At 33.7% G+C, this 25,343-nt stretch overlaps 1 long non-coding RNA gene across 1 annotated transcript in view; it reads left to right on the plus strand.

Moving 5' to 3' along the window:
* LOC120223276 overlaps positions 1–25,343 on the plus strand; it is a 65,321-nt gene that overhangs the window by 16,998 nt on the left and 22,980 nt on the right. The gene's annotated exons all lie outside the window — the stretch shown is intronic.

A 25,343-nucleotide genomic window follows, 5' to 3' on the forward strand; every position in this document is an offset into this window, starting at 1 on the left:
TAAAGTTCTTAAGAAGTGTAAAACATAGATCTAGGTATAAATTCCATATGTTTATATAGCTATATAACAAAAGTAATTCAGAAATTAATTATAAACACTATAAAGTTAACAATATTAAAGTTAACAATGTAGACTTAATGTCACAATTAATATTTTGCTGAACTCTAATTGCCCTTCTTAGCTTTACTAGTTTTTCTCATCAAAATAATACTGTGGATTCAAAACATCTTTAATCTCAAAAATCAAATTAAGAGGTAATTTCTCAGTATCTATTCTTAAAATATATATTATAATAAACAAAAATATATTATTATATATTTATCAATTTATACTTAAAGATTAGTGTAGTAGTATAGTATTAATATTAGTAAGGCCTTACTTTGTAGCTGAAGCAATAATTCTATATCCGTATATTTTGGAAGTAAAAACAAAAGCAAAGATAAAGAGAATTTCTTTCTTCCTTGCAGTACTACATACATAAAAGTATACAAGTGGTATATAAAGATATATGAGAGAGCTATATAAATTATAAATATATATATTTATATTTAATGTTATATATACATGTAAATAAATATATTGTATATAGGTTATATATTTAAAGGTAATATTATGCCCATATATAAATAAGTGTAATAATATTCAATGTGGCATTATTTTTTTGAAATGTTTACTTATTTATTTTGAGAGAGAGAGAGCAAGCGGGGGAAGGACAGAGAAAGAGGCAGATAGACAATACCAAGCAAACTTTGTGCTATGAGCACAGAGCTGGATGCAGGGCTAGAGCTCACAAACCGTAAGATAATGATCTGAGCTGAAATCAAGTCACGTGCTTAACACACCGAGTCACCCAGATTCCCCATAGTGTAATATTATTTTGAATCACAAAAGATGATAAAACATCCTAAACACTCTTTGAAAGCAACTTGTTCACTAAATGCCAATGACTTGGAGCATAATACAGCCATAATAAAACAATAAATGTGCTCATGGTATAACAAAATGGAAAACTATATACCCTTTATTAATAAATGAAAAGATACAGAGAGGATTATTTTATATGTCTGCTATCATTTATTAAACACCAGTTCATGTTTGCAATCTATTTAGAATTTTAGAAATCACAGGAAAATAATAACAGTGATTACCTGTTTGTAAGGTAAAGCAAGAAATATACACAGACATGATCCACTGAATGTACCTTTTTCTATTTTTTGCTTTGTGAATCACAAGGAATTTCCACTTATTCAAAAAATTGAATCAAAATGTAATTTTACAAAGATCTTTCAGTGCATTTGAATTTGTGTGTTGAATTCAGAGACCAGGTGGGATAACATTATAATACTTGCTTTGAAATATAAGGGAGATAGAGGTAGATATGCTAAGAATAGGTTTATACAGTCAAGATGCATTTGAAAACTTGTCAAAGGGTTGACAAACTACAGCCCTTGGCCCTTCGTTGAAATCAGGGCCAATGTCAGTCTTCCAAATAAACTTGTATTTGAACACAACTACTCTTGTTTTTTTTATGTACTGTCCATAGCTTCTTTCATACTATGACATCATAGTGAAGTAATTGTGGCAATGATCACATTGCTTGCAAAGATTACAACATTTACAATCTTGTTCTTCATAGGAAAAATTTGCTGATCCCTGGTATAGATCAAGGAATTTTCTAATGTATGTCTTGTGTGGTATTAAATAATAATGGAAGTAAAAAATGTACCATTGTTAGCCTGAACAACTGGCAAATTCAGTTACCATTTATTGATATTTATTAAAATAGGGTCACTTACAGTGGGACAGATTAGTGTTGGAGAAGACTAACACATCCAACAGGAGACTGAATTCCTTGAGAGATTCTGCATGACCACATGAGTCCACAGATCCCAGGATGAGAAGTAGTTGTTTAGTAAGATAGGAGGTACATATTTATAGGTTCTAAAACTAATTACACTTTGATCAAAATATTTAAAGTTTATGATTCTTAATGTTCTCATTAATGTAATAGTAGGTTAATCTTAGTAATCACTAAAGTCTTTTTCCAACCCTATATTTGTGAAGTAGTTACAGAAATTTTAGTATATGTATATAAATCTGTTAATTGTTCCTTTTAAGGACTTTTTTAGTTATGAAGGATGCACAGTATCTAATAGTACAATAGGTAACCTTCTCACTGAAGGCCACAAGGTAGATATGACTTTGTAAAGTTTGTAGGTTTTGGTTTTTAAAAAATCATTAAAACATTAAAATGTGCTTATTAAATTTTTGAAATGTACATTACAAAAATTTCAAAATTTACATTTTGAAAAGTGTACATTTTGATTTCAAAAATTAATCATAAGAAAACAGCCAATCTAAAAAAAAAAAAAAGAAAACAACCAATCTATGGGTCATATAGACCTCCATCAAACTAGCATCTCACCTCCTCTTTGCATTTTAGTTTGGTGATTTTGCATAAACATAAAGGATTCTGATGACAAGTAATTTCAGAGTTAATTGATGAAGAACATAAGGCATGCCATTGCAGGTTTAACACCTTACTCTGATGTTAGACTTAACAAATAAATATAGCAAGAGTGCAATTAAAAAAAAGAGAGAGAGAGAATTTCTCAGTGTTCTTTTTCTCCCTTTTCATTAGAAACTTACACTTTTTTTTTCAAAGAGTGTCACATTTAAAAGTGATTTGAACAGATATGAAGGCCAAGAATCAGTTCAAGCATTTCTAATTGCCAGCCTGTTTCTGTCTCATGAAGTTTCAGGAACTTGTTAGGTATTTCTAAATTATCAAATACACTTAAATATTACCTGGACTATTTTAAAAATAATGCTATCCATTACTTTAGCAATTTTTTAATGTTTATTTATTTTTGAGAGAGAGAGACAGACAGAGAGAGAAAGCAAGCTGTGGAGGGGCAGAGAGAGAGGGAGACACAGAATCCGAAGCAGGCTTCAGTCTCTGAGCGGTCAGCACAAAGCCCAACGCGGTGCTCAAACTCTCAGACTGCAACATCATGACATGGGCCAAAGTCAGAGGCTTAACCGACTCAGCCACTTAGGCACCCTAAGCCTTTACTTTTTAAAAATTATGCTATCCTTATGATTTTTTTTGCCCATACACATTCTCTCACTTGCTCCACATACCTCTATTTAGAAACGCTGCTATACATAGAATTTCAGTATACCCAGTTTTCATGAGAGTAGACGGCAGTGTTCTTTCTTAAAGCTCCATTGTGACTAAATTTTCATCCCCCCCAATATAAAACGGCAAGGTTTTCACTCTTGCACATCTTCAGTGAAACTCCATTTCTGTTATCTCTAAAGTCTCTTTTGTTTTCTCCAGGTGATCACATAATCTCTGATCAGCAAGTGGACCTACATGCAGCTTTGTGTGATCTAATCATAATAAATTCAAAGCTGCACTCATTTCTTATCTGAAAAATTATGAACATCTGAATAAGTTCTAGAAAACAAGTTTATTAACATATATGCAAGTATGCATAATAGTTTTTTGTTTTTCTCATCCTGGTTTCTTACTTTGTCCTCAGACATCTTACCATCAGAATTTCCTTCGTTTTATCTACTTCAAAATGTACTGTTCATAAATGTATATATTCTTCCTTGAGCATAGGTAAATCATTCATACCTAAAATTATATAAAGATAATATTAGAATATTTCATAAACATTTTTGGGAAACAATTTGTGAGGATTGGTGTATTTGGTGACACTCTAGAAAGGTGGGTTTACAGTCAAGCTTTTAAAGGACAACTTATTCTCTTCTGCCAGCTGCCACAGATAACAGAAATATATCATTTATGATTTCATAAACAAGATCAGCTTCCTCACAAATAAATACCTAAGTGAAAATATCACTCATCTTCTGCTTTTCTGCACAACATCTAGCCACCTAGGCTCCTTTGTGAACCTGTGGGTAACACAGAGCCTTCACGTTGAATGTTTATAAGAGAGATGGCAAATTGTAGAGACAACGTCCAGGCTCAGATGCCTGGCCTGATGCACTTTGAGGTTCTCTGAAAGTCACTTGTGGGAACTACAACCCCAACAGTGTACTATCTTTAATATTAAACAATTGTTTATTAACTCTCGATTATTATTAATACTGTTATAAATAGTAACTAATTATACAAGTACAATTCTAAAATACTGCCTTTATTACACACATTTTATATAGATCATCTATGTGGTGGATTAATTATATATATATTTCTAAGGTAGTTTTCTAGATACAGAGATCACTGAGTACAGATGCGATGTCACTGGTTAATTTTTATTATTCTTGTTTTAACTTTTAAGTCTGTCTTCTTAGAGGTCAGCCTGGTGCCAGTAGATCTTAGAGGTCATTCATAATTAGTCAAAAGTTGACGTTAAACGTGTTAAGCAAATTAAGATTTCCATTTCCTGCTAATGGATCTTGTGTAGGATGGAACTGCAAATGAAAAAATCAAGCAGTTTAGAATGTCTATTTCGATTTTTACTTTTCTCCAGGCCATCTCATATCTCTTCTATATCTATGCAAGGCCTCATACTCAGCCATTGACGCTTCCCTAACTTGTGTACAATATATACAGATATACAGCATCTTATTGAGGCTCATTTTTGCAGTTTCATTTCTCGGATTTTTCCTGTTAAATTTCTGGATAGTCTTCCAGCTGCTAACTTCACCAAACCAAGACTATAACTTCAGTTTCCTGCAACATTGGTCTTTCCCATTTGGTTGCCACTGATATTGCTACTTTTTCCCACAAAGCCTCAGGCATAAGGTATTTTCATGCTCCACTCCAAAACAAGTGAGCACCCTTCAGCAGCAAAGCTGCTGATTTTCACAGCTTGTCTATTCAGGCAGAAATACTACACACGAAGAGTTGGGACTGAGGAAAATAAGGGAGGTCCAGTTAAGACTGCTATGACTTCCAGGGTTTTGACCTAATGTTCGATAGCTTTTCTTAAACAAATGAATCTCTGTTGTGTGCCTTTGGTCAACTTAGAAAACCCTCAAATAGTAGTTTTTGACAATTTGTTACAGTTTTCTCATTGCATGTTGGGGTTACAAAATTGCCAAACTTTTCAATTCGCCAATCCAAGAGCCTTGCCAAGACACCAATTTAAACTACCTGGGGATAGCCTATTGCATCACCAAAGAGAAGGAAAATAAACTCAAATTCATATAATTGTCATCCTGAGTTTCAGACTTCTAAAGGATCTTATACTTAACATAACTTACTTTTTATAGTAGTAGATGAAATGCCGGAGTTCTTTTTTCTTATATGCAGGAATGCATGGCGAAGGGGGCATCTAGAGATACTAGAGCACAATATTAGACATGATATAATAGTAGCTCTCCTTACGAGCCTTCAAGTCTTTACTTATATCATGCTTTGAATGGATATTATAGGAATTATATGAAATAAGGTATATGAGGAATACAGAGAATAGAGGATACATATTAGAGTGTTAAGTAAGATTTTCTTGAGTTTAGAAAGCACATACCTGTGTTTCAGGCACAATAAAATAACCAATTAGGCAATCATTTTTATTTACTTTTAAATAAATCAATTAATGTAAACTCCCGTAAAACTAGTTGCTTTGGAATTATATAGCTTAGAAATGGCTAATTTGAAGGTTTTCCTGGACCAACACCGTACGAAAGATAAATGAAAGTAAACAGTTAGGATACTGTCTATAAGGAGCAAGCCCTACTCAGCTCTGGTTAACTCTTACTGTGTCAAGAGTGTTTTCGTGTTGTAGAGATTTTCTGATTGTTTTTTATAAAAGTCAATAAACCAGACTTTTATGCAAAATGTCTTGGAAAGGCACATTAAATATATATCTATATCTATATTTTACCTTTATATCTGATAATATATATAGATAGACAAAAGATCTTTCTATCTGAAATTGAATTAAATGATGACATTATATTGAATGTTTTTACTATTAAACTCAATTCAAATTTGGAGTTAGCATGATATTTAGTTTTATATTTTTTTTAGTAAATAAGGCACAGAGACTCTTTCATTTAAAAAAATTAAGTATAATCGAATTATAACAAGATTGTCAAATGGAAGAATTCTAGATAAAATCATCCCAGTAAATACCACTTAACCGTGTCATCTCCAATTTGGTGGCGTATGCTAGAGAAACCATTTAAGGAAACAAACATTGTCAAGTATTTACTGTACTTAAGGCATTGTGCTGAAAAACAAAGATATAAATGCAAAAATGACATGATTAATAAGAAGCTTTGTATTACACATTTAAAAATGAAACTATCTTTTGGCATATACATATACAGTAGATAGGGGAATAAAGTGGTTTAAATTTTCATTAGTGTAGGTGGGAAAGCCATATGAAGAATTGTTTTATTCCTAATAATTTATTCTTTTTTGATAATTAGAAATGTTGATAAGAAATTTTTAGAAATAATTTATCATAATTAGTATAAAAATAAACTAATATTAATCAGATGGAAAATAAAATAATTTTATACTTTTCACATAAGATTAGATACTATAGTGACATTAAAATCATATTCTCAAGGTATTAATGCTATGGGAAAATGTTCACATAATTACACTGTAAAGCAAAAACAGCATTCACATGTATAAATAAGATGATTTCAAATACAGATATTTTTATAAAGGAAAAGGTATGGATGGATGGATGGATGGATAAATAGACACAGAGATAGACACAGATAGATGAAGTGACCACTACAGATGTGAGAGTGTCTCTGATCCATGAAATTACATAAGACTTTTTCCCTAACTTCTCTTTAATATTTTAAAATTATTTAACAAGGATTTCATATCCAATTCCCAGCCAGAAAATTAGACTTCCTCCTGAACCCTTCTTCTCCTTTCTCCACCTTTGTGCTCCCAATAGTCAAAACCTGAACAAACATCCTTACATTAGAAAGAATTATAGATAGATCATTGTTCTGTCTATCTCAATCCAATGTAATGTCTTAAAAGACAACAGCCATAATCGGCATCTCTTTCTGTCCCTCTTTTTCCCACCCAGAAACAAATCCTTAGCCACAGAAGAAAAACATTTTGAATGAGGTCTTCCAGTTTCATTACAAAAACAAAATTTACTGAAATATTCAATGGCCTCTAAGAGGTCACATTTTAAAGTGGCAAAATGATATTAATATAACAGAATCATTAAGTAATTCTGCTAATTGGAGTTTTGAGCACTCTAGGGAGATATTAGATTTTATTTTAGTGTTTTAAGTATGCATATACAAATATGTAGACAAAAAGGGGCAGAATAATTTTAAAAAATTTCTTTTATTTAATGTCTTTATTTTATTTTTGAGACACAGAGACAGAGAGTGAGTGGGGGAAGGGGAGAGAGAGAGGGAGACACAGAATCTGAAGCAGGCTCCAGGCTCTGAGCTGTCAGCACAGAGCCTGCCTCAGGGCTGGAACCCACGGACTGTGAGATCATGACCCGAGCTGAAGTCGGACGCTTAACCGACTGAGCCACCCAGGCGCCCCCAGAATAATTTTTAACAATGTTAGAAATATTCTATTTCCTGTTACTTTTATGCACTTGTTAAAACCAATGCAAAAATATTTAATTGGTTAACTTCCGCATTTATATTTTATTTTCAGTTGATGTTTGCTAACTGGCTATTAGCCATGTATTTTTATGTCTAAAAGAACTCTGAAGCCAATGCAATTTACCCTGATCATTCATCAGTGATGAATTATTTTCAACTTCTGAAGCCTTTTTATGTGAGTTTAGAGAGAGAAAAACCCATCAAACTAAACCTTTTAATAAAGCTTCAGTGGAGTGATAAATAAGATGACTATTGCAAACAATGTAGAAGTATACTTGTACCACTAAATGATGTAAGAAGCGTATCTAGCATAAATGAGTTGTTTGGAAATCAAAGAAGCATCATTCCATTTAATATTTTCTTTAAAGTGATCCTTTGAACTCTATTTTTTTAAAGCAAACTAACTTGTCTCTTTTGAGTTCTGACTGGTTTTTGCAAGATTTATCAGCAATCAAGTTTTAAAATATATGGAACTTTTGGGGTGCCTGGGTGGCTCTGTCGGCTAAACGTCCGACTTCGGCTCAGGTTATGATCTCGCGGTTCGTGGGTTCGAGCCCCGTGTCGGGCTCCGTGCTGACAGCCAGCTCAGAGCCTGGAGCCTGCTTCCGATTCTGTATCTCTGTCTCTCTCTGACCCTCCCCTGCTCACGCTGTCTCTCTCTTTTTCTCTCTCTCAGAAATACATAAAACATTAATTTTTTTAAAATGATAAAATATATCAAACTTTAAAAACATTAAAGTATAACCATGTTACTATGTATTTATTCATTGTTATTTTAAAATTTAATTTAGACCAATGAAGCATTCCAATATCTTTTTCTAAAAAAGGTAGGAACTCATATTAATACAATTAATAATATTAATTCCATTGAGAAGATAAACATCACCATTGTGACCAAATTCTCATAAAAGAAAGATTGTTGAAATTATGTTATTCCTACACTTGCCGTCATCAGAAGATGTAATTTTTGAGTTCTAAATACTTTTGGCGTTTTCAAGCGTGTTGTGAAGATGTTGTTGTTATTATTATTTTTCCATATTATAGCTTCTCTAGTCTCCCAAAAGACCAGTTGCAAAGGATTTGAGAAAGAAATGTATTCCTAAAGAGAATTTTCTTTTTTCTCACATGACTGACAAGAAAATAATTCAAACTAGCCTTGTTCCTTTCATCTCCTATAATAATTAAGGAGAAGTGAGAATGCATAGACTCAAATTTTCTTGGCACCCATTCTGGTTCTGAGTAAAGATTTTCAGTATATATAACACAATTCAGTATATTTCATATTTAAGTTCCTTACACTTGCTGTTAGAGTTCATGTTAAATAGTTACCTAAAAAAGCTTTGCACTACTTAACACCACCTCTCGATTCCTGGTACTCTCCATACCTCACCTCACACTATCAAGGTTGAGAAATGAGTTTCAATGCCTGGAAGTAGCAACAGAAAGCTTTCTTGGAGTAAATATATATCTTAAAGCTGAAAGGATAATCATTCATTATTTGAGAAATATCTATTTACTTTAAAAACATTTTTTAATGTTTATTTTTGAGAGAGAGAGAGAGAGAGAGACAGAGAGAGGGAGCTGGGGAGGGACAGAGAGAGAGGGAGACACAGAATCCAAGCAGGCTTCAGGCTCTGAGCTGTCAGCACAGAGCCCAACACAGGGCTTAAACCCATGAACCACAAGATCCTGACCTGAGCTGAAGTCAGACACTTAAACAACTGAGCCACCCAGGCTCTCTGAGAAATGTTTAAAGAAAAGAGGAGTGCATAAGTGAGTGGGGAGGACAAGACTCAGTACATCACAGCATTTACTCAATCATATCTCAAGTAAGTCTGATGGCATCCAGTGAGGTAAAATTCCCCCAGTTGATAACCAGATCATGTTGGCTTTCCCCCATTTCTCCCTGATGAGGTCCCATTTCTAGATTCTCCACTAAGGGGGAGTCCACATTGTGACAAATCTGAAGTCTCTTTAAAAGAGAGATGTGACCTAAAAATCAAACCCCTTCTACTTGATACTCAATGAGAATTTCCACTGAAAAGTGGGAGAAAAAACGATCACTTCAGCTGTTATTTGTGTAGCAAATTTGTGTAGCCCTGCTTTTAGATATATTTTGCTATTTAAAAGTACAATTTCTAGGGGCACCTGGGTGGCTTAGTCGGTTGAGCGTCCGACTTTCGCTTAGGTCATGATCTCGCGGTTCGTGGGTTCGAGCCCCGCGTCGGGCTCTGTGCTGACTGCCAGCTCAGAGCCTGGAGCCTGTTTCAGAGTCTGTGACTCCCTCTCTCTCTGACCCTCCTCTGCTCATGCTGTCTCTCTCTCCTAGAAATAAATAAAATATTTAAAAAAAAAAATAAAAGGACAATTTCTATAAGTAAATATAATTCTCAATTTTAGGGAACCCTATCAACCCTTTGGATGTCTTTGCCATACATAACAGTATTGCTGGTTTATGATTTCAAGTTTTCATGGTCAGTCATTCAATAAAGCAATGTTCTAATGCATAACTATTTTATTAACTCTATGAATATTCTCAAACATTATTTTTCTGACAGTAACTTATGATAAATTTTTAGAAATAGAAAGAGGTAAAAAAAAATCTCTGCACAAATTATAATTTTAGCTCTTTAAGTTTAAATATATACAACATAGTAAACAAGTTTACAACAAGTAAAATCCATATAAATTATTTAATTTTCAATCCTTATATTCTGAGAATATATTAAATACCAATATAAGTCAAAATGCTGATATCTGATATTTCAGCAGCCACTTAAATAGGGGAAAATAGATTAAACAATATCACTTTTATGTAAATATGTGGAAAGATCATTCCAATGACAAAGAATCTGAGCCAAGAAAATTTTCCTGGAAACATTCTATGGACTCAGAGATTGATTTTTATTCATGTTTAAACTTACCACTCTACTATTTTAATTCCCTAAAGTGATATTCACCTACAGAAATTAAATGTATTAAAAGTCTCCACTTGTAACTACTGGGAATTCACTATCACTGTCACATTTAACACTCTTTTTTTTTTTTTTTAAATATTTTTATGTATTTCTAGGAGAGAGAGAGACAGCGTGAGCAGCGGAGGGTCAGAGAGAGAGGGAGTCACAGACTGAAGCAGGCTCCAGGCTCCGAGCTGGCAGTCAGCACATAGCCCGACACGGGGCTCGAACCCACGAACCGCGAGATCGTGACCTAAGCCAAAGTCGGACGCTTAACCGACTAAGCCACCCAGGCGCCCCACATTTAACACTCTTTGATAGCAAAATAATAGAAGTTCTGTCCAGATTTTGTCTGCTCACTTTGTTCCTAATCCTACACTTTTATAAGTACATTTAATTATTAAAACCTAGGTAATCTGTATTTGTCATAGCTAAAGGATGGCCAGAAACATGACTTTAAAAAAAAAAAGGACGTGGGGGAACCGAAACTCATAACATGAGAATATTCCCAAATAGAAGAAAAGTTATTTCAAAATGGTGGACAGTCCTGACCATGTCGACTATCCCGCACACCTGTCATTTTGTTGATATTGTTAAAGAGAAATCTATGAAAAATCAGCAAGTACATACCAAAACATTTAATGGTATCATACTTTTCAATGAATTACTGAAGATATTTTTAATGTCTCTGTAGGCCAATCAAAAGAATATATATTTAAACAGGTCACAAACCACAAACTTGGCAAGGAAAAGAACTATACTTTTAAATAGAAACTGATTTAAAAGATCTATGGTTCCATAGGCCTAACTTCTTGGACTCTGCTCTAGTCTAGGACGAAGTTCAACTACACATCAGATGGTTGCACTTTGGCCTCATGGTTCTGATCTCATACTTCCTTTGACTTCCCTACAGGGCTTTAGATAGTATGTTCTACTTCCCCTTTTCCTTTTCATTTGTTTGTGTATTTGTTTTGTTTTTGTTTTCTTGGATTGTGTTCAAAGAATGGGTACATATGAGTAATTTTTCCAAGTATTTTTAGAATTAAAAGTATTTTTATGTCTTACATTTGATTAATATTTTGGCTGAGTATGTAATTCCAGCTGAAAATCACATTTGAAGACGTTGCTCTATTTTTTCTATCATTTAATAGTGTTTTTGAGAAATCTTATGCTTCTGCTTCATATTCTTTTAAACAATACTGTTCCCAACCCTTTTAGTAGCCTCTGTCTCACTGGTGATAAGGTGATGATACTATGCTTTAGTTACTAATTAAGGATTTGTGATATATACAATTACACTATAAACAAAACAAACAAAACATAAGCAAAATAAACAAAAGCCATCGAAAGCTAATTTTAACTCAATATACTGTAGAAAATATGAGAGCAAAAATCATAATAAGAATAGATGAATGGCTTATCTTCTTCAGCATGCAGACTCCTTTCTCAAATTGTGAAAAAATTTCTCTTTTGGTAAAAAGCTGAAGGTTGATTTGTGCATAGTGTCCATGTTAACAGTTTTAGGAAATGTGTTGATCTTGGTTGTTATTTCAACATATTTACTGAATCTGATTTTTGAAAGAAAAGTTGACTTCAATTTCTAGATCAATGAAAAAGGAATATTTTCAGTTTCTTCCAATTTAAAGTTCATAGTTTGACTTTATAGAAATGTGGCTGATACAGATATGTTTGTCTTACCTCCTGCCTTTTTTTTTTCAAGCTAGGAAATTACTATTAATGATAAAATTCTACTTCAAGTTCTTCAGGCAACATTTAATTATATTTAAAAAAATAACTTTTTTGCATACTTTCTGCTCTTTTTAACATATATAAATGTGAATTATTTAAACTATTTAAAGACCTATGAAAATCTTACATCTAATTTGGCCACTGCTGTGTGTCCAAACCTTATAGATATTACTTTTTCTTAAACGTTATATTGTTTAGTAATAATACTATAGTAATTCAGTAAGACACATCAAAATTTAAGATGCTAAACCGTTTTTCAATGTAAAAATTAAAAGAGATTACTTAAAAAAATTGCTGCATGTAGTTTTTAACACTAAAAATGTGTCTAGGGGCTCCTGGGTGGTTCAATCAGTTAAGAGTCCAATTCAGCTCAGGTCATGATCTTGCAGTCCATGGGTTTGAGCCCCGCATCAGTCTCTGTGCTGACAGCTCAGAGCCTGGAGCCTGTTTCAGATTCTGTTTCTCCCCCTCTCTCTCTGCCCCTCCCCAGCTCGTACTCTGTCTCTCTCTGTCTCAAAAATAAATAAACGTTAAAAAAAATTAAAAAAATAAATTAAAAAGTGTCTAATAACATTAGTGGTCAATTTTGCCAAAAATACAACTAAGTCAAATACACTGAATTTTTTAGCAAAAAAAGTGCAGTCTGCTGTCTTAAATATTAATCCAGTTAACTCACCAACTGATATGTATTTTTTAATTTAGTTTAACAAGGTGATGTTTAAATGAATAAATTTCCCTGACTGGGGTCTTTGTTTCACCATTGTGGAGTCGGATATTTATTTTTTGAAAATAGGATGAGTGCATCTTTCTCTAATTGTTGAATTATATTAACAAAACTGATAGACATGAATATAAAACCTGTAATCTCAATCTACATAACTTTGGGAAAATAAACTTTCTCTGCTCCTTCAAAAAGCCCTCAATTCTGGCAATGGAATCACATGTTCTCTAAAATTTAAAGAGAATGCTTTCTTTTGCCTAAGAAACATCTTCAGTTATCATAAAATTTAGATGTGTAGCCATTTGTTTAATTAATGACTCTGATCAAAATGATAATAAAAACTTCTCTTTCTCTTTTTTGAGATGCCAAATGGTTACAACCTAGACCATAACTCAAGGTTAAAACCCAAGGTACCAGGAAGGCTGGAATAATGTCTATCTAGTATTTGCATGTCAAAAGGGATAAAGCCCAGAATTTGGAGACACTGCTTGGTTACAAATCCAGAAACACCAAGGTCTATCTGGCTCCTGGAGAGATTTTACTCATATACCAAACATTTGGAGTTAATTATATTTTCTAGGACGGCCTTCAAGAAGGGAGGAGGGGAACTGCCTTCTTACCCTTTATCAGCAGAGAAGGATAATTTCTCTTGTTCCTACCCTATGGGGCATCTGGCTACTCATGTAGGACAGTTGACTTTGCACTCATGACATCACACTACACATAAGCATAGCACAAGAGACGGAATAGATGTAAAATGTATTATGTGCCATTTAAGAGAAATCTGTCTCTGATCCAAAGTTTCTCATATGTGTATCATGATGAAATTAATAAAGATGAATATTAAAAACCTGACAATAATCAGTAATAGGATTATTTATGTTGACCTCCCCCCAAATTGTACTTGGTTGAAGATTCAAACAAGGGCAATTAAATTTAAATATTAATGCCATCAAGGATTATTGCCAGAGACTTACTTCCACATTTGGGATATACTTGCCACAGATGTATCGATGTCTTGAATCCATGGGACAGACAACTGCCCCCCATTAACTGTGTTCATTTTGTCCAGATTGTCTTTACAGACAGGTTTAGATAAACTATATTGTTTTTGTCATTAAAATTAGCTTATTTTCCTTATTTCAAAGTTTTGTTTGAGACTAGAATAAAATGAGGAATGGAAATCTATCTGCTCACATGTATTCCCTTCTTTTCCAATCTTTCATATTAACAGACCAGAGTGACATCAGTATCATGGTGGCATAAGATGTCCCTCCATTTTGTTCCCCTTTTAATAACTGGCACCCTCCCATAACAAAAGTGCCTCTGTGGAAGTTACGAGATTCAGCACCGTACAGACCCAAGAGGAATCTTGTCCATCTACACATTAAGTAATAGGCAGACAGACCTTGGTGTGGACTGTGAAACCAGCAGAAAGCCGTAACCTGGCCTCAGCTCCATTTGGCCACAGTAAGTGAACACCTGGAGAGCACAGATTTCAGAAGACACTGATGGATGAGAGTCTTTGCAGTAGTTCAAAACACTGCCAGAATACTGCCCCACCTGAAAAACTGGAGTTTGAATAGACATTGCCTTTTGCATGGTGGATTCTTGTAGACAATGAAATGCACAACATGTCTTTTCAATAGATCCATTTATGTGTCTCTTTCTCGGACTTCTTTCTCTATAATGCCTCAATTTTTCATCAGAGTATAGTTAGTCAAAGCTATTTGTTCCTGCCTGTGAGTCCATATGTATTTGTACTATGGGTGACATTTTTTTTTTCCAAAGTAGATGAGCACCACGTAGAGCTCTTCCCATTGTCCAGGTTTCTGTTCATCATTGACCTTCAAAACCACCAGTGAGTAGAGATATAATGGAGTAGCTACCCAGATTTTGCATGTACCACATAATAAGCTTACCATTCATGAAAAAAAAAAAAAAAGCTTACTTTTCTGAACTCCAATCAATTACCTGCTGTTTTTCAAGTGGTGTAAAATTTTCTGCTGCACATGACATAGCCATACACTAGAATCCTAGGGGATTTTTCATAGTAATTCTACATAGAGTTTCTCTTTTTGATGTTTACCCTAAAGTTGCCATGCTCTATTTTCCTGAAAAATGCACCCCTAATGTCACAGGATCTACACTGTGGTGTTGAGTGCTGCAGAGCTTTTTCTCACTGTGGGCCTCTCTCAAAGCTGATAGACTAAACTCAATAAATGAGTCAAAGCAGGATTCCCCAATGTGGAAGATGCTACAGTGAAGGGAACTCCTAGGAGCTGCACTTCCTGATTAGTGGTGATAGGTACAAGATGAAATACACCCTTTACTTTGGAGAAAAAGTGCTGGTATGCTCCAAACAATTGGATCTTTAAAATTTTAATTATGTGGCAGACCCACTAATATCGTTGATCCCATTGATCCCATTGAAGTGTATCTTGCTCCTGAAATGCTCTTTTCTAATGACTGACAGCAGAGTACCACAGATATGTTATGACCTTAAATATTCTGGTGACAAGAAGAGAAGATAGGGAAAGATCCTGGAAAAAGATTGTCTCACAAGGCAGAAGCTTCTGCAAAAACCTAACCTGTGTATACTATTACTAACATTGAAAATACAATAAATTTCTGTTTAGGCTTGGTTTATGGTACTTTCTTTCAAGAGATCTAGAAAACCAACAGAGATGACCTCGATGGCTGCAGTTTAGTTTTTACACTAACACCCTTAGTTGCAAGTTAAAGAAAACTCATCTGTGCTAACTTAAACAAAAGGCAATTAGTAATCAAAGAGTCAAGACTGGGTAATGGAAGACAAAGGTCCCGAAGCAGAACATGTGAATCAATAGGTTCTAGGAGGAGCACACAGATCTAGAGCCTTCTCAATCTATGTGTCCACTTCTAACAGCTGCTTCATTGTTTGTTTCCACTAATAGACTTTTGCACTGCAGGCCCACATGATGACAATCATAGCCACTGAATACCTCTGAGAAACAGAATTCTTTCTCTGTCTCTGTATCTTTTTCTTTTCTAATTCCAATTTTAGGGGAAAATACTTTTGATTAAGCCAACTGTACACTACCTCAGCCAACCAAATGTGCCCTCAGGAGCAATAAAAATCAGGGATGCTAATAAATCCCACCTGTACATTTGAGTAGCTTCGGAGAAAGTAGCCATCCCCAGAAAAGGGAGAGAGAGTTAATGTGAATAATGAGTAGATTCCCACTATCTACACTGTGTTTGGTCAAATGGCTTGTCGAGAAGCTATGCTTTTATTTATCTAAGTACTAATAATTGAATACTTTGCAAAGTAAAACTATAGAAGGTCATAGCAATAATAACTAATTATATCTATGTATCTAATCATGCTTATTCCCTTCAACATATTTTTATTCTCATTTAATTCTTGATAAAACTGGTGATTTACTCAAAACAGTTATAATCATTCTGTGATGAAGAGATTAAAGCTTGTTATGATTCACATATATTTCTCCAAATAACATGTTTAGAATGAGGCATAGACTAAAAGTTCAATTATGTTAGTCCAGTAATTATCCCTGAGATAGTAGAATTGCACCATATTAGGAGTCTAGAGACCCAAGTTCTATCACCATTTGTGTTATTTACAAATTCACTTAACACCTGTAACTTACCTTCCTTTGTAAATACAGAGGGTTTTTCCCTCTCTTAATAATTTATTTTGACACTCTTGCCTACTCTTGTATACCTTCGTAGTCTTTATTATGAAGACTTAGTTTCATTTACACTAGAAAATAATATTAATGAAATTAAATGAATGGATGCCTTTCTACTATATTTTTTCCTGTAATTTTCCCATTTCTTTTATGTTTAAACAGTTTTATTCCTGCAACACCTGGTGATCTAACATATCTCTGTTAACTGATAGTTTTAAAAGGTACTTGAACTCCATTTGAGTTTTTATTTATACGCTGAAAGAAGAAAAGACTGAAAGACTCAACTCAAATTAACAGTGTTTCCAGTCTGCATCTGAATGTCACTCATTGTGTAAACACAGAAATTGTCAGATGAAGCAGCAAAATACAGTCTTTCCAGAAAGTGCTATTCCCTGCTGAGCATATTCTTAAAAACACTGAAAGTCTTGAAAGAAAAATGAAGTGAGGCTACTTTGAAATAAGCATGGTGCTCCATGCTGAGACAAATCACACTCAGAGGGTATATGGACTTTGAAAATAGAATTGCAAACCAGAAACAGGAAACAATGTAATGCTAGCTAGAGATTCTACCTCCAAAAATTGTTAAAGGAAAATTTTAGCATTTAGAGGAATATAAGACATGAAGTTAAGCAAATAGAAAGTCAACAATAAAAAAAATCCTAAGGGTTACATATGATCCCTTGAAAAACAAAAGTGAATGAAATACTGTGTTGGCAAGTAGAGCCCTCTAAAATGTGAGTGCCAAAGTATAACAGTTGTGAACCTAATTGGATGAACCAGATGTGAATGTGGTGAAAGTCATTTCTGTAAAAACTGACTTGCGTATTCTGGCTTTTAAATGCTCTAACCTCCTCTTTCTGAAGTGAGTGTCAACTACAAACATCTTTTAATATGAAAACTTCTAGCTCAACCTCCTTTGGAACATTTTTTATTTCTGTTATGTCCAAAGCATAAGTATTCTTTTAGGAAACAGTGGTTTCATAAAATATTGTCTGCCCAAATTTCATGTAACATATTAATATTACAACCACACATTCCTGCAAATTAAAGATGAAAAACCAGTGAATCATAATAACTTGAAAACTAAACACTGCATAGTGGTTTCCAAACTACGATCATCAAATTAGAACAGAAATATTTATGATTACACATTTATCTTCATCACAAAGCCTCTTAACATATATAGGGCATGATATTTTTATTCTATATATTTTTAATTTTTCTATATTTTCACATGCGTATCAGGTTTCAGTGCAATAAATGAACTGACAAGTTGAAGAATTAAAATCTGAACATATGTGTTTAATAAGTTATATTCAATATTAAAACTATGGGAAATTAATTCTAGTCTTGTGCTTTACCTGAAGTTATGCAAATATTGTACATTAGAATCAGTTGTTAGCAATGTATAGCTTGTAAAAATCTAAAAAGCAAACCAAAACATGGTGAAAAATAAATTATAATTTATATTGATGATATAATTTATTGCAGATAGAGCACTTCATTTTCTAGTTTAATTGTACGATGCCATTACTTCAGGATATAGAAATAAAACAATAAAAAATAAGGTGCATGAAAATATATAGCTACTAACAGAATATAAGAAATGATTGTATACAATGTAGATGCGTTTAAGGTATTCCTATCAGAATGTTTTTCATATCAGAGACCTCAATCAATGAATTAAAATAACATATGAGATTACAGAACAAACAATTCGTTGCTAAGCTGTTTCTCAAGAATTGATGTGTGTTTATTTATCCAATCTTTACAGAATCTACAATGTGTAATTCCTTCTAGGAACACTGGTAGATATGACACAGGCTTGTCCTCAATGTAGTTATCATAAACTTGGAAAGACAGAATTAAACATTTTATAGGTTTTAAATAATGCTATATGGCTTGCTCTGAATAAATGTTCTCTTCCAAGTAAATAATATTTAGTAAAGGCTTAAAGAAACAATAGAATTTAGGGTGTATGGGTAAGGATGGTCAACACTGATGAAAATAATGCAGTTGATGTGATAAAACATGAACAAAGGCACTGAAGCCATGAGTGACTGACTGGTAGATGAATGGTCTGGGTGACTCTATGGATCATATTAGACCCAAGTATCACATGCCCACGAAAGTAGTCTGACAACTGCACATGGTAACATGGAAGACACAGCAGTTAGTAGCATGGCATCTAGAAACATATTTTCTGGTTTCAAATCCGGCTCTCTCACTAATTCACTGACATTAGGCTATGTGTTCAAATTCTCTGTGGTTTGGTTTTCTCATGCATAAAATAGGGCTACTGAGGCTTTCTAGCTTGTGGGAATGTTCTGGGGATTAAATGCTTTCATACACATGAAGTACTTACAACAGGATCTGGCATTTAGAAAGGTTAAGTGTTAACTATTGCAATTATATGCTATTCTATAGTAAATTATTAAATATATATATACATATATACACTTTAGAAAGAGGCAGGACTTTAATGGCAATATGAGGACCATTGTAAATCCTTTCCTCTGTAAAAACTAATAAAAATCTTGAAGAATGATCAAAATCAAATTTTCAAAATTCTAAAAGTTACCCAAAATCTTTCAGCAATTTAGAGTACTTATTCAAGAAAACAAAACAAAACAAAACAGTGAAATTCCTAACAAGTTCTAGCTGGATATTTTTTCATAGGTTGACAAATAGAGTTTACAGTTTACATGGAAATGAAAAACACTTAGCATAGCAAAAGCGCTTTTGAAAAATAAGAGTAATGTTATAGAAATTATGCTTCCTGATTTCAAAAACTATTATAAAGCCACAGCTTGAAAGCAGTGTAGTGCTGGAAGACAGATATACAACTCAATAAAAAGACTAAGTGGCCAAAAGTAAGTCAAATGATTTTTGATGAAGGTGTCGTGGCAATTCACTGGGGAAAGATATTCTGTCCAATAAATGATGCTGGGACAATTGTATATCCACACATAGGAGGAACTTGAAACCTGACCTCACTGGGTGCTTGGGTGGCTCAGCCCATATGCACCTGACTCTTGAATTTGGCTCAGGTCATTATCTCAACCTTCTTGAGATGGAGGCCTGTGTCGAGCTCTGCGCTGATAGCATGGAGCCTCCTTGGATTCTCTCTCTGCACTTTACCCATTCATGTTCTCTCCCTCTCTCTCTCTCTCACAAATAATATATAAATAAAAACTTCTAAAAAAACCCTCACTTCATACTGTACACAGGAATTAATTTATACTGGCTTGTAGACTTAACTGTAACAGTTCAAACAAATAAACTTTTAAGAGAAAACATAGGAGAATACCCATGAGACCTAATTAAGAAAACATTTCTTAGATATGATAAAAATGCATGGTGCATAAAAGAAAAAAAACCTGGATCTCACCAAAATTCAAATCTCTTTTACTTCAAATAAACTACTAAGAAAAAGAAAAATACAATCAACAGTCTGTGAGAAAACATTTGAAAAACACATACCTGATAAATGACTTGTATCCAGAATTTGGAACTAATTCCTATTGCTCATTAATAAGCATACAACAGCACCATCAAAAAGTGAGCAAAAAGTATAAATAGTTATTTCATCAAAGACAATATAGGAATGGCTAATAAGCAAATAGAATGTGCTGAATACCATTAGGGGAATGAAAGTGAAAGCCACGATTTGAGTATTTAATACCTACTAAAATAGCTACAATAAAGAAAGCAGACAATATCAAATGCTGGTGAGGATATAGAGAAACAAACTCTCATTAATTGCTGGTGGGAATGTAAAGCTGTGTAGTGTAGTCACTAAAAAATATAGTAATTTCTAAAAATGTCATACATGAAGCTACAATATGACCCAGCATTTTGACTGGTAGCTCTCTAACCAGAGAAAATGAAAAAATTTTTCTACACAAAGACCTAAGTATGAAGCATTATTCATAATGGCCACCAACCGGAAATAATCAAAATGCAATGAGTGGAGAGATCATATGTCGTTTATCCATACGATGCAATATTATGCATTACTAAAATGAAATACTGACACATGCTATGATCTTCAAATATGTTGTTAAGAGATCATACATAAGAGGTCTTATACCATATGATTCTATTACTATGGTTGTTCTGAAAAGACAAATATATAGTGGCAGAAAATAAATTAGTGATTACCTAAGGCTGGGGATGAGATGGGAATTAAAGAAATTGACAGAAGGAATCTTATTGAGGGGATGAAAATGTTCTAAAACCAACTTACGGTAATGGTTGAACCATTCAGTAAAATTAATAAAAATCATTGAATTTTATACTCAAAATAAATTAGCTTTATGTTATGTAAAAATAGCTTAATAAAACTGCTTAAAATATAATGTTTTAATAAAGCTTGTGGAAGGATAGGAAAGCCAGATATAAGGTTAAATATAATTATCCTTATGTTTTGATACAATGTAAAAGTCTGTAAAACATTATAGCTTAATTTTTCCCTTTTAATCTCATATAACCCAGTGAGATGGAAATGGAAGCTAACTAAATATCTTTAGCAAAATTGATAATTAAAGTGGAAATAAATATAGACTTTAATACATTAAACTTGTTACCTGTATTTAGATTTCAGTGTTACCTGGATGCAATTGGATCAAGTTGGAGTTGAATGTAGGATATAAATCAAGAGAATATTATACTAATTAATATATTCTGTGTCAACATATGAAGGAAAAATGGCAATATCTCAAGGGCATCACTTTAATAATTAATAAAAATGACAACTTAAAGCCAATACTTATTTAATTAGTTATATGAAGACTTCTAATATGTATAGCTCTTTTTAAGACCCTCTGACTTTTATTGGATATGATTTCCTCACAAAATAATAAAAAGGATTTAATAAAATACAATGTGAAAATACATTAAGGTGTTTTCAGATCGAACGTCATGAAAATCTCAACATGGATGTTTATATTTTCATTGGGCTCTCAAAATTCAAAGTGTGAAATTGCTATTTTGATTCTATTTTGAAAATAATTAATTCTGTAAAATTTGATGGGGATGCTACTGGTAATAAAAGCTTTTAAACTGAGATAGTGTTTTGGAAGCAAGATAAAATTTCAGGGGTCATTACGCAATGACAAATACTCATGCAAGATATCAAAATTTGATTGAGGAAGTTACATTTCATTTTGAATGATAGAGATTAATATCTGTAAGTTATAAGTTTTGTCTTGAGATTGGAACAATAAGAGACAAATTCTATCAGATTCAGGCATTTTTGCTCAGTGACTATAGTTCAATGAATAAGATTGCTTTCCTATGCCATTTGAGAGAGCTTGCTGAATACAAATTTACTTTCCCAACATATCTTAGAAATGTAAAGGTTAAACTCTTAGAGATTTTAATGACTGAATAATTGGACCATAAACAATATACCTAAAATGTTAATGTAAAATTAATAGCAAGTTAGATGATCTCAATTCTTTAAATTTTCTTATGAGAGAAACATTTTTATTCAGTGCAATACTATTTGGAAAACTCATCAGTGATTTTGGATTTCAAATGCAGTGATGTCTTCAAATGAAGACAATAATTACTTCAAATTTTAATTTATTAAAATACAAAAAACTAGTATCCTAGTTCAGTAGAATTTTTAAAATATTCCTAATCATATAATAATAGCATGAAAGGAGAAGTAACTAGAAGATTGGACAGATCCTTTGTCTTTTGATCAAATATTTCCCTCAAAACATATTAGCAAGCATATTTCTGCATGCCTTGAGGATTACTGTTAGAACAGTCAACGTTTATTGAATATTTACTATGTAATGAAGCAGTATAATTACTTTTCGCTAATTCATAAATTTGCTGGACAGGTATTTATTTGATTTCTTCATGTACCAGAAAGTATTCTTGGGTTTAGAGATGCATGGGTAAACAAAAGACAAAAAAAGGAAATCTTTGCATCCATGAAGCTTACTTCTGGTAAGAGAGGCAGGCAAGGAAAAAATAAGCATAGTTTCAAATCTATGTTACTTTAATGCTGCCATTTTCATAATCGAAGGTGTAACTAGACTATTTTTCACCCTGTTGGAACACTAATGATATTGAGCTGACAGTAATTGTAAGCTATATCAAGATTTTCCTATTGTTAAAATATGAAGAAAGGCAAAACTGTGTATTGTAGACATGTTGAAATAGTAAATAAATATATAGAGGTAGAATGTGATAAGTACCATAGAAAATCAGATGGAGACTGTTACAGGCATTTGGAGTGTTGGGGAACTTGGAATTTTATTTGGGACATTCAGGAGCAGTGTCATTTAGTAAGGGGTTTTCAGGATGAGAGGAAGTAACCAATAAAACTATTTTAAAAGAAAATGGTTCCAAGAGTCCAGGAAAAGTCAGTGCAAACACCCATTCATTATGTCAAAGCAAACCCAGGACGTTCATAGATAATGAGGAGGTAAAAATGTCTGAAAGGTAGTGAGCTAGGAGGAGAATCAAGGGAGGAGTATAAAATCCTGTAGGGCCTCAGACACCATTGCAAAGAACTACTGGATGATAATGCCATGAAGAATTGATTTTACCAGTGTCACAGGATCGCATTGATCTTTGCTTCCACAATAAATTGTAATAATACACAGGTCAAGGCACAAGATCAGTTAGGATGTTAGAGTGAAAATCTAAGCAAGAACCATGGACATTCAGGTATGTATGAGGTATGTATGAAAAGTTATATTTTGTAACTAAAGCCAAGATGTCTTGAAAGAAAAAACATAGGGTGTAAGAAAAGTGTAGGACGCAAGTTGATTGCAAAGGTTTGAGGATTAGCAACAGGAAGTACAAATTAGGAAACTGAATTCCTTTTTTTTAATGTTTTTATTTATTTCTGAGAGAGAGAGAGAGAGAGAGAGAGAGAGAGAGAGGAGGTAAGCAGGGGAGGATCAGAGAGAGAGGGAGATAAAGAATCTGAAATAGGCTCCAGGCTCTGAGCTAGCTGTCAGCACAGAGCCCGTTGGGGAGCTGAAACCCATGAACCGTGAGATCATGACCTGAGCCGAAGTCAACTGAACCACGTCCCGGAAACTGAATTCTAAGAGACGGTAATTGTAGTATAAACTTGCTAGAGATTTTACAAATAAACTGTTCAAATAAGATGATTTAATGTACACCATTTTGGTAGAATTAAAAATGTTTTCCCTTGATTTTGTTATTTTCTAATAACCAGAGTGCACTTTTATTAGTTAATAATCTCTCACCTGCCTTGAATTATGTCTCAGTTGGAATCAAGGTAATGCTGACTCAAATAATGAGTTTGGATTTTCCCTTCTATTTTGCAACAGCTTCAGAAGAACAGATATTAATTCTTTTTTAAATGTTTGGTGGTTTTCCTCTGGGAAGCCACCCAGCCCTGGACTTTTGTTTGTTGGGAGATTTTTGATTACTGATTCAATCTCTTTGCTGGTTATAGGTCTGTTCAAATTTTCTCTTTCTTTATGTTTCAGTTTTGATAGTTTATATGTTTCTAGGAGATTACCCATTTCTTCTAGATTGCCCCATTTGTTGGCACATAGTCTTTTTTCTTTCCTGCCAGGGACTTACCTATTTCATTAATTCTTTCAAAGCACCATACATGCCTTGAATTATAAGCTCTATGCTCAAGAGTTTTCAAGGTTTTGTATTGATAGTTTTTTCCCCTTAATTTATAGAAATGCTCCATGTGTTATATAAGTAACCCTGTGACATATTTGTTGCAATATTGGCTATGCTTTTATACAATTCTATGTTTTTAAAAAAGTATATGTATTTAATTTTCTATATAAACAACATATCCAGTAGTTGCACTGATTAATTTTATACTTTTTTAGGTTTTATGTTCTTTAATCAGAAAAATTATAGTTACCTGTATTAAATTATTTTCATTAATTCACACTGAACATGTTAATATTTTATAAACATATAAATTTGTAGTGATACGATGAAGACATCTACGAACAGCCTTGCATTAATTACCTCTGGCTCCTATAACAAATAATCGTGACTGTTGTGGCTTAAACCTATACAAACATATCATGTAGAAGCAAGAAGTCCATAATTGGTTTCACCACACACCGTCTAGAGGTTCTAGGTGAGAATCCATTTGCTTGCCTTGTTCAGCTTCTGGATGTTGTCTTTGTTTCTTGGCTCATGGCTGTTGCAAACAAAATGACACAAAGACAGGACACACACAAAGGACAGACACAGACACAACTCCGGCCGGAGGAACAATTCTATGCAAGCCCCTCTTGCGGTTTATTTTATACCCTGGTAACTGGATACAAACTGAAATCTACAAGATGCATTCTTTTACAAAACAAGGGCAAATAGCCAAACACATTCCAAGGACAGGGGGGAGCAAAGGGAGGAAGCGACCACAACATGTTTACTAAGAGGCCTGCCCACAACTCTAGCCTTCTCCTTATTTCTGAGGAGGGCATGTTCCCTCGTTTGCGAGCGGACCATTAAACTTGGATATTGTGTGCAGGCCTCCTGGCAGAGCATCCTGTTTGCAGGCATGATCTGCGCAGGGAGGGAGCCCCATGTGCAGGCACATCCCCCGTCCCTAACCACGCTTTCTTGTGGTCACTGTCGGGCTCCCACAATGGCTACATA

Source organism: Hyaena hyaena, unplaced genomic scaffold, assembly GCF_003009895.1.
Source record: "Hyaena hyaena isolate Hyena2069 unplaced genomic scaffold, ASM300989v1 scaffold_975, whole genome shotgun sequence".
NCBI classification, from domain to species: domain Eukaryota; kingdom Metazoa; phylum Chordata; class Mammalia; order Carnivora; family Hyaenidae; genus Hyaena; species Hyaena hyaena.